Below are 8880 nucleotides of genomic sequence, written 5' to 3'. Positions count from 1 at the left end.
TAAAAATATAAGGCATGAATTTACATAACTAACTCATAAATAGCTCCTGACCATAGGATCATCATGAGGATGGTGATTGATCCGGAAGATTGGTGTACGATCGCTTCTTTAGGGTAGATGTGTCTTAAGTCTACGGTATAGAGACACCGAAGCGAGAGTACAGGTATTCATTGAGAATGAGAGTATTGAGTGTGACCACTTCGAGCAGTCATAAAGAAGTCTACCTTCTCATCGATGACTAGCTAGATGCTGCAGCTGTGTGTCTGGTTCTTTGACCTAAGGTACATCGATAGTTCACTTTGAGTATCTTATAGTTTGACTACACCATAACTCAGTCTCCTAGCCATTCAAAATCCTGAGGTATATGTTGGCTGTAGCATATTCATTGTAGGAATCAGATTGCACCAAGAAGGGATCTATCAACCTCGATAGATGAGAGGAGTAGTCCTATGATGATCGAAAGATCAAGTCCTTAAGCCCATGGCCATGGCAGAGTGAAATAATGAAAAAGAGTTTTCCATTGGGGTTTCACATCAGACTCAGATTAATCGATTGATTCATATGACTGATGTTGGGTTTGACGAGTTCACCTTAACCCTAATTCAGTCAGGACTCATGATAAAAGAACTCAATCACACAGGTAGCTGCACTGAGAGGTTCATCTTCATTTTTGATGGGTTGCCACCATATACTGCTAGGTGTCACTAGTAGATTTTGGGAGTAATTAGAATGATCTTGAAGATCGATCATTCTAATTGTCTGAATCAGAAGAGTTTTGGTCCATCAAATGGAGTTTCGATGATGTCGATGATGAGATCAGACATGTCTCATTACCATTTGGAAATGAACCTAACTGGGTCACACAAATAAGAGTTAGGATCTAGATGTCATCAATTGAGCTAGCCCAGTTCGATTGATTTGGATTAGATCCAATTAGATTCAAGAAAATTGTGCTAGCACATGATTGAGCCTAACTTTTCTCTTCGTGTAATCTTTTTTATCTTGACTGAGCCAAATATGATTTGACTCACTCAAAGAACCTTGAGAAGGTTTCTCACAGTCTGACTGGAGTCAATCCAGCTCAGAAAGGATTTGTCTTAATTCATGAGATAAATTTAAGACAACACCTGCTAATTTCTGTCACCTATCATTTTCATTTTAGGACATTGGTCAAATGTTAACCCATGGACCTTGGACTGAAAGCCACTTGACAAGAGGTCATTGGAAATTTTTTATGGAGTGTCCACCTACTAAATTGGACCTCAAAGTTGGTGCCATATTCAGATTGGGTGTGCACTCCAAGTGGATAAGGATAGAGTCCCATGAGATGAGGACTCTGATCCCTTGATCAACTTGGACTGTGGGGCACAAATCTCACTGTGCTTATCCAGTGTTGGCACCAACAGTAGGAGGGATTGTGGGGATTTTATCTGATATGATCAAATGACATCACTCCACCAATCAAATTTTTTTCAGAATTAATTAAAATTTTTTGATTGGTCGAATGATGTGGCACTGCATGGTGCAGCAGGGTCTATTTAAACCCTGTTTGCACCTAGGGTTAAGAGACTCTGCACAATAACCAACAAAATACTAAATCCTTTCCACTTCTCTATGCCCCCTCTGCTCCTCTCCCTCCCCTCTTCATGTCCAAGAGGTTGGGCATCCGTCTGGTGCTTGTCCAAGGTGTGGTGGCTTCTTGATTAGAAGGCTGTAGAGATTTATCGAGAAGCTGCTGCTCCAGCTTCAGAAGATCTTTTGAAGATCTTTCAGATTAGATCCAGATCTGATTTTTGGAGAAAAGATTTATGAGGAGAAGATAATCTAGATCCTACTTGAGTGGATACCGGTAGAGGCTAGGAGACTGTGTGGCTATTTTAGAACCTCGGGCATTGCTGCGATCATCTACAGGGTAATCTAGTTACCCTAGAGGTATTTTTCTATTCTTCATATTTTTAGATTTAATTTTATATTTAATATCAGATAATAAGAATTAAATCTAATATATATTAGATTTAAAATATTGTAGAATAATTTTTTTTGAAATATTCCACCCCATATCTTATTAGATCTGGAAGATCCTATAAGGAAAAAGCCGATTTTTCTTTCAACTGGTATCAGAACCAGGTTGATGGCTCTATTTCAGATCTAATTTAGATCTAATTTTTATTTTTATTTATTTGATATTAATGGATTTTAGATATCACATCAGATGTGATAAAAAAAAAAAAAATAAAATTAAATCTAAGTAGATCTAACATGTATGAGATGCATGACTGGACTAGGAGTAGTTTGATCTATGAATGGTCTTATAGTTTTATATTTTAATATGATTAAAATATAAATTAAATCTAATTTATTCTCTATTTTTTTGATATTATAAATATTATATTCAGATCAAAAATAAAAAATAAAATTTTAATTAATACATAAGATTGATATGTTGCATGCCAAGACTAGTTGTAGAATTGTTCTAGTAACTGTCTAGAATAGATTTTATATTGAATAGTTTAATTTAAATCTTATTTTTTTGATATTATAGATGATGTATCAGATCTGAAAGTATGCTAATTAGATCAGATTTTAATACATGAGATGTATGCAAAGCATATATAAGTTAGATCTGAAATTATATATGTGATATGTAACTTAGATCTAACTAATTTTGTAGTTAAATTAATATTTCTGATTAAGGTATTCCTCATGGCTATCCAGTCATAAGAATAAAGTAGGGTTTAAGATCCTCTCTTCCCATTCAATGGGGTGTTCTTATAGCGTGTAGGGGTGCTGCGCATTTATCCTTAATCAGAAATCAAAATTTACTTTTCTGCAAAATCCTAGATCTTGAAACCCTAGAATTTATTTACATATTTTGTTTATGAACCCAAGACTTAATTAATGAATTAATCTTATAAAATTAAATTAGATCTAAAATTAAGAATTTTAGATCTAAATCATTTTCATAAAATTGAGTTTGAGCTTGGGTAGCTCAATTAGGTCTAGCGGTTGATCAAATCGAATCAAAAGTTGGTTTGGTGGGATTATGAAAGCTAATAATTGACTAGCCTAATAGGATTAAGTCTAGGTCAAGGTCGAATTACATTTAAATGTGACTCGATCAAGTTAAGACCTAATTTGGCTCAGTGGTTAGAGCCTGGATTGTAGACTAACCCAATTGATTCTGGTTTGATAATTTGGTGTCTAAAGTAAGTTGGGCAGATGCGACCGACTGGTTTTTAATTGGGAGCTACTCGACTCGAATATGTTCTTGTCAAGTTAATGGCATATCCCTCCCACCGGTCTCACTTACCTGGCCATATGTGTCGACCCAGTTCTGATTTGAGGTGGCTAACAATTTGAGCTAACCCATGTCACTAGGTTAGTCATAATTATTCTGACTATGTCAAGTCAAGTTTAATGAGACCTAAATCAAATCTCCTTAAGAAAATATTAAGTCTAAGGTCTTCCACCATTGTGGATGTGCGGGCCCTTTCCGGGGTTGATTGTTCTTGGCTGGTTACAGTGGCTCAGTTGCACTGAGAAGATGCAACCATGTCCATTAGGCATTGGATGCTACGGATTAGAGGATGGATTGTGCTCAATATTTTGGATACGGTGAGGGACCCAATCAAGAATCTAATTCATGCAAATGGTAGGTCTGACTTAACTAAGGATTGAAGCAATATTTTGAGCACGGTGAGCTTCATGAATTAGAGACCAAGTTTTGGGTGTACCATGATTAGAGAATCATTGGACAAGAGTTGTCCACTCATCGGTTGACCCATCTCCAATAACTATTAGGTGAGGTGGTGAGCCAGTCGGTGAGATCGCACCACCCACTAAAAATCACTAATCATGGAGATTTTCATATCTCTGCCTAGGGAGTGTAGGGATTTGAGAAAATAGTGGAAGCCTAATTTATTTAAAAATAAAATCCTTAAACAAATTGGTTAAGTCTGATTACAAAATATAACTAGAAACTTTTGACTCTCTACAAAAAACATGTCTGCGTCCAACCCCCTGACCAAAATACTACACACCCACAGATTGACTAGACCTAATTTCAAGGACTAGTTGAGGAACTACAAAATTATTCTGGGATTCAAAAAACTGACTCATATCTTGGACCAGGACCCACCTGCCATACTAGCACGTCCGACTCTGAATAGAGAGCATCTCTGGAAAAGTAGATGGATGACGATAACAAAGCCAAATACTACATATTGGGTATCATGTCTGATGACTTGCAACACTAGCATTAGAACATTATGACTACCTGCCAAATGTTGGCTCACCTACAAGAGTTGTTTGGTGAACAAAGTTGCGCAGCCAAGTATCAAGTCTGCCAAAGATTTTTTAAGACTAAAATATGTGATGGACAGTCAGTCCAAGATCATTGTTTGTCAATGATCAAGGACTTTGAGGAGCTTGAGAAGCTCAGTGTCATCTTAGATAGGGATTTTCAGATTGATGTGATGCAGTGTACCTTGGTTGAGTTAATGAACATGTTGGTTACGACTGAGCTTTCTTTGAAGGGTTCAAAAGGCTCAGTCTTTACTGTGGAGCAGACTTCTTTCAAGAGAGTCTTTTGGAAAGAAGAAGAAGTCTGCGAAGAAGCAAAAGGTAGATAGGAAGAAGAAGAAGACGGAATCGAAGAAGAAGGCTACTGAAAAGAAAAAATATTTTCACTACAATTCAGACGGCCATTGGAAGCGAAACTGTCCTCTGTATCTGGCCACCTTGAAGAACAAGAAGGATGGTCCTTCTGGAGGAATGCTCATTATAGAATCTAATCTTACAGTTTTCTCTGCATCCAATTGGGTACTTGACTCTGGTTCTAGTGCTCATTTGTGCACTTCTATGCAGGGTCTTGAGGAGAGCAGGAAGTCGAGGGATGGGGATATGATCCTATGTGTCGGGAATGGAGCAAGAGTTATTGTTGTGGCCATAGAAACCTACCCTCTACGATTACCATTAGGATTAGATTTAGTTCTTAGAGATTGTTATTATGTGCCTGCAGCAAACAAGAATTTGATTTCTGTTTCATGTTTAGCACAAGAAGGCTATGTGATTAGCTTTCATAAGAACCATTGTAACATATTTTATGAAAATAATAAAGTTACAAATGGTTTTCTTATTAATGGTCTCTATCAGCTACATATTGATGTATCTGTATTTCATATCGAGCAAAATGTGAATGCCATGGGAATTAAAAGGCCTCGAGATAGTCTAAATGATAAGTATCTGTGGACCTAAGGCTAGGTCATATAGCGGAAGATCAGGTTAACAAATTGAAGAAATTTGGGCTATGGAGTCCATTGACTTTCGAGTCATATCCAGTATGTGAATCATGCCTTTAAAGCAAAATGACCAAGCTTCCTTTTACAGGACATAGGGAAAGGGCCCCAGACCTACTTGCCCTAGTACATATAGATGTGTGCGGTCCATTTGATGTGCCGGCTAGAGGCAACTATGTCTACTTCATTACCTTCACCGATGATATGTCTAGGTATGGGTATGTGTTTCTAATGAAACATAAGTCTTAAGCCTTTGAAAAGTTCAAAGAATTCAGACATGAAGTAGAAAAACAAACAGAAAAGCCCATTAAGGTTCTTCGATCAGATCGAGGAGGCGAATACCTTAGTTGAGAGTTTCGATACTATCTTAAGGATTATGGTATAGTCTCTCAATGGACTCCATCTAGCACGTCATAACTCAACGGAGTTTCAGAATGGAGGAACTGGATCCTATTAGATATGGTCCGTTCCATGATGAGCTTCACGGACCTCCCTGAGTTTCTTTGGGGATATTATCTCAAGATAGTAATATATGTATTGAATAGGGTTCCCTCTAAAACTATTTCTACCATACCATATGAGATATGGCATGGTAAGAAGCCAAGTCTAAGTCATCTCAGAATTTGGGATTGTCTGGCTCATGTCAAGAGACAGCAGGCGGATAAGTTAGAGTTCAGATTTTTTAGAACTCGGTTCATAGGATATCCTAAAGAATCATTAGGATACTATTTCTATATTTCGAAAGATCACAATGTGATTGTGAATCGACATGCTATTTTTTCTGAAAAATAGTTTATTCAAGATGGTGGCATCGGAAGAATAATTAAGCTGAAGGAGAATGTCAAGAGCAACGAGCTAAAGAACCTGAGGAACCAAATCAATTAGAACCAGTCCTAACGCAACCTCTTCCACCTCATAGATCAACTAAGGTTTTCCATCCTTCTGAAAGGTACTTAGGTACTATACAAAAGAAAGTAGAGAAAATATTTTTCATAGAAAATGGGGCTCATGGTGATGACCCTATGACCTATGACGAGGCAATATCAGATATCGACTCTGAGAAATGGTTTGAGGCAATGAGATCAGAAATTGACTCGATGCACTCAAACCAAGTCTGGACCTTGGTAGGTCCATCTGAAGGTATTGTACCTATTAGGTGTAAATAGATCTTCAAGAGAAAGATAGGTGCAAATGGAAATGTGGAGACATTCAAGGCTAGGCTCGTAGCGAAAGGTTATAGTTAGTGCGAAGGCATTGACTATTAGGATACTTTTTCGCCCGTAGCCATGCTAAAATCCATCCGCACATTGTTTGCTGTTGCAGCCTATTTCGATTATGAAATATGGTAGATGGACGTGAAAACGGCATTCTTAAATGAATATCTTGAGAAAGATATCTATATGGAATAGCCGCTTGGTTTCATATCCAGTGATGATGATCACAAGATCTACAAGCTGCAAAGGTCCATTTATGGACTTAAGCAAGCATCTCGGAGTTGAAATACTCATTTCAATGATGTGATCAAAATGTTTGGTTTCATCAAGAACGAGGAGGAACCATGTGTGTTCCAGAAGGTCAGTGGGAGCGCAGTTGTCTTCCTCATAATATATTTTTAAGTACTTGAGAAGGACTAAGGATATGTTTCTAATCTTTGAGAATGGAGAACTCTAGGTTTAGAGATTTACAGACTCAGATTTCTGATATAGATGATCGAAAGTCAACATCTAGAAGTCTGTTCATTTGCAATGGTGGTGCAGTTAGCTGGAAGAGTTTCAAGCAGATGGTGATTGCTGATTCCACCATAGAGGTAGAATATATTGCTGCATCGAAAGCTGCGAAGGAGGCATTCTGGAACAAAAAGTTTGCCGCAGAGCTTGAAGTGATGCCATCGGATGCCATCCCTCTTTACTATGAAAATAATGGTGCCATAGCCCTAGCTAAGGAGCCAAGGTCTCACTAGAAATCCAAGCATATCGAGTGGCGATTCCATCTGATCTGTGATTACTTCGAAAAAGATTATGTCGAGGTTAAGAGAGTCGACTCCACAGACAATGTGGCAGACCCACTGACAAAACCATTAGGCCAGCAGAAGATCAAAACCCACCTTGAGAAGATGGGACTTAGATATGTAGCCAATTGGCATTAGGTCAAGTGGGAGTTTGTTAGATGTGTGTCCTAGATGTCAGATTGGCTGACACATTCCTGTACAAATGTAAGGACAAATTTATAATTTTAACTATAAATGAATAAAAGGGTTATTCTACTATCACATTGTGTACATTATGTCTGTGATACATCCTTTGAGTTAGTAGGAATGTTAATTCATATTTTCAAGAGTTAAAAATTTAAGGCATGAATTTACATAACTAACTCATAAATAGCTCCTGACCATAGGATCATCATGAGGATGGTGATCGATCTGGAAGGTTGGTGTACGATCGCTTCCTTAAGGTAGATGTATCTTGAGTCTACGATATGGAGATACCAGAGCGAGAGTATAGGTATTCATTGAGAATGAGAGTACTGAGCGTGACCACCTCGAGCAGTCATAAGAAAGTCTACCTTCTCATCGATGACTAGCTCGATGCTGCAGCTGTGTGTCTAGTTCTTTGACCTGAGGTACATCGATAGTTCACCTTGAGTGTGTTGTAGTTTGACTACACCATAACTCGATCTCCTAGCCATTCAGAACCCTGAGGTGTATGTTGGCTGTAGCATATTCATTGTAGGAACCAGATTGCACCAAGAAGGGATCTATTAACCTCGATAGAGGAGAGGAGTAGTCCTATGATGATCGAAAGATTAAGTCCTTAAGCCCATGGCCATGGTAGAGTGAAATAATAAAAAAGAATTTTTCATTGGAGTTTCACATCAGACTCAGATCAATCGATTGATTTATATGACTGATGTTGGGTTTGATGAGTTCACCTTAACCCTAATTTAGTCAGGACTCATGATAGAAGAACTCAATCACACAGGTAGCTGCACTGAGAGGTTCGTCTTCATTTTTGATGAGTTGTCACCATATACTGCTAGCTATCACTGATAGATTTTGAGAGCAAATAGAATGATCTTGATGATCGATCATTCTAATTGTCTGAATCAGAAGAGTTCTGGTCCATCGAAAGGAGTTTCGATGATGTTCATGATGAGATCACGACATGTCTCATTACCATAAGAAATGAACCTAACTGGGTCACACAAACAAGAGTTAGGGTCTGGATGTCATCAATTGAGCTAGTCCAATTTGATTGATTTGGATTAGATCCAATTAGGTTCAAGAAAATCGTGCTAGCACACGATTGAGCCAAACTTTCTCCTCGTGTAATCTTTTCTATCTTGACTGAGCCAAATGTGATTTGACTCACATAGAGAACCTTGAGAAGGTTTCTCATAATCTGACTGGAGCTAGTCCAGCTTAGAAAGAATTTATCTTAATTTATGAGATGAATTTAAGACAATACCTGCTAATTCCTGTCACTTGCCATTTTCGTTTTAGGACATTGGTCAAACGTTGACCCATGGACCTTGGACTGAAGGCCACTTGGCAAGAGGTCATTGGAGATTTTTTGTGGAGTGTCTA

This window comes from Elaeis guineensis, chromosome 8, assembly GCF_000442705.2.
Source record: "Elaeis guineensis isolate ETL-2024a chromosome 8, EG11, whole genome shotgun sequence".
Classification (NCBI taxonomy): Eukaryota; Viridiplantae; Streptophyta; class Magnoliopsida; order Arecales; family Arecaceae; genus Elaeis; species Elaeis guineensis.
Note: the sequence above shows the minus strand (reverse complement) of the source record.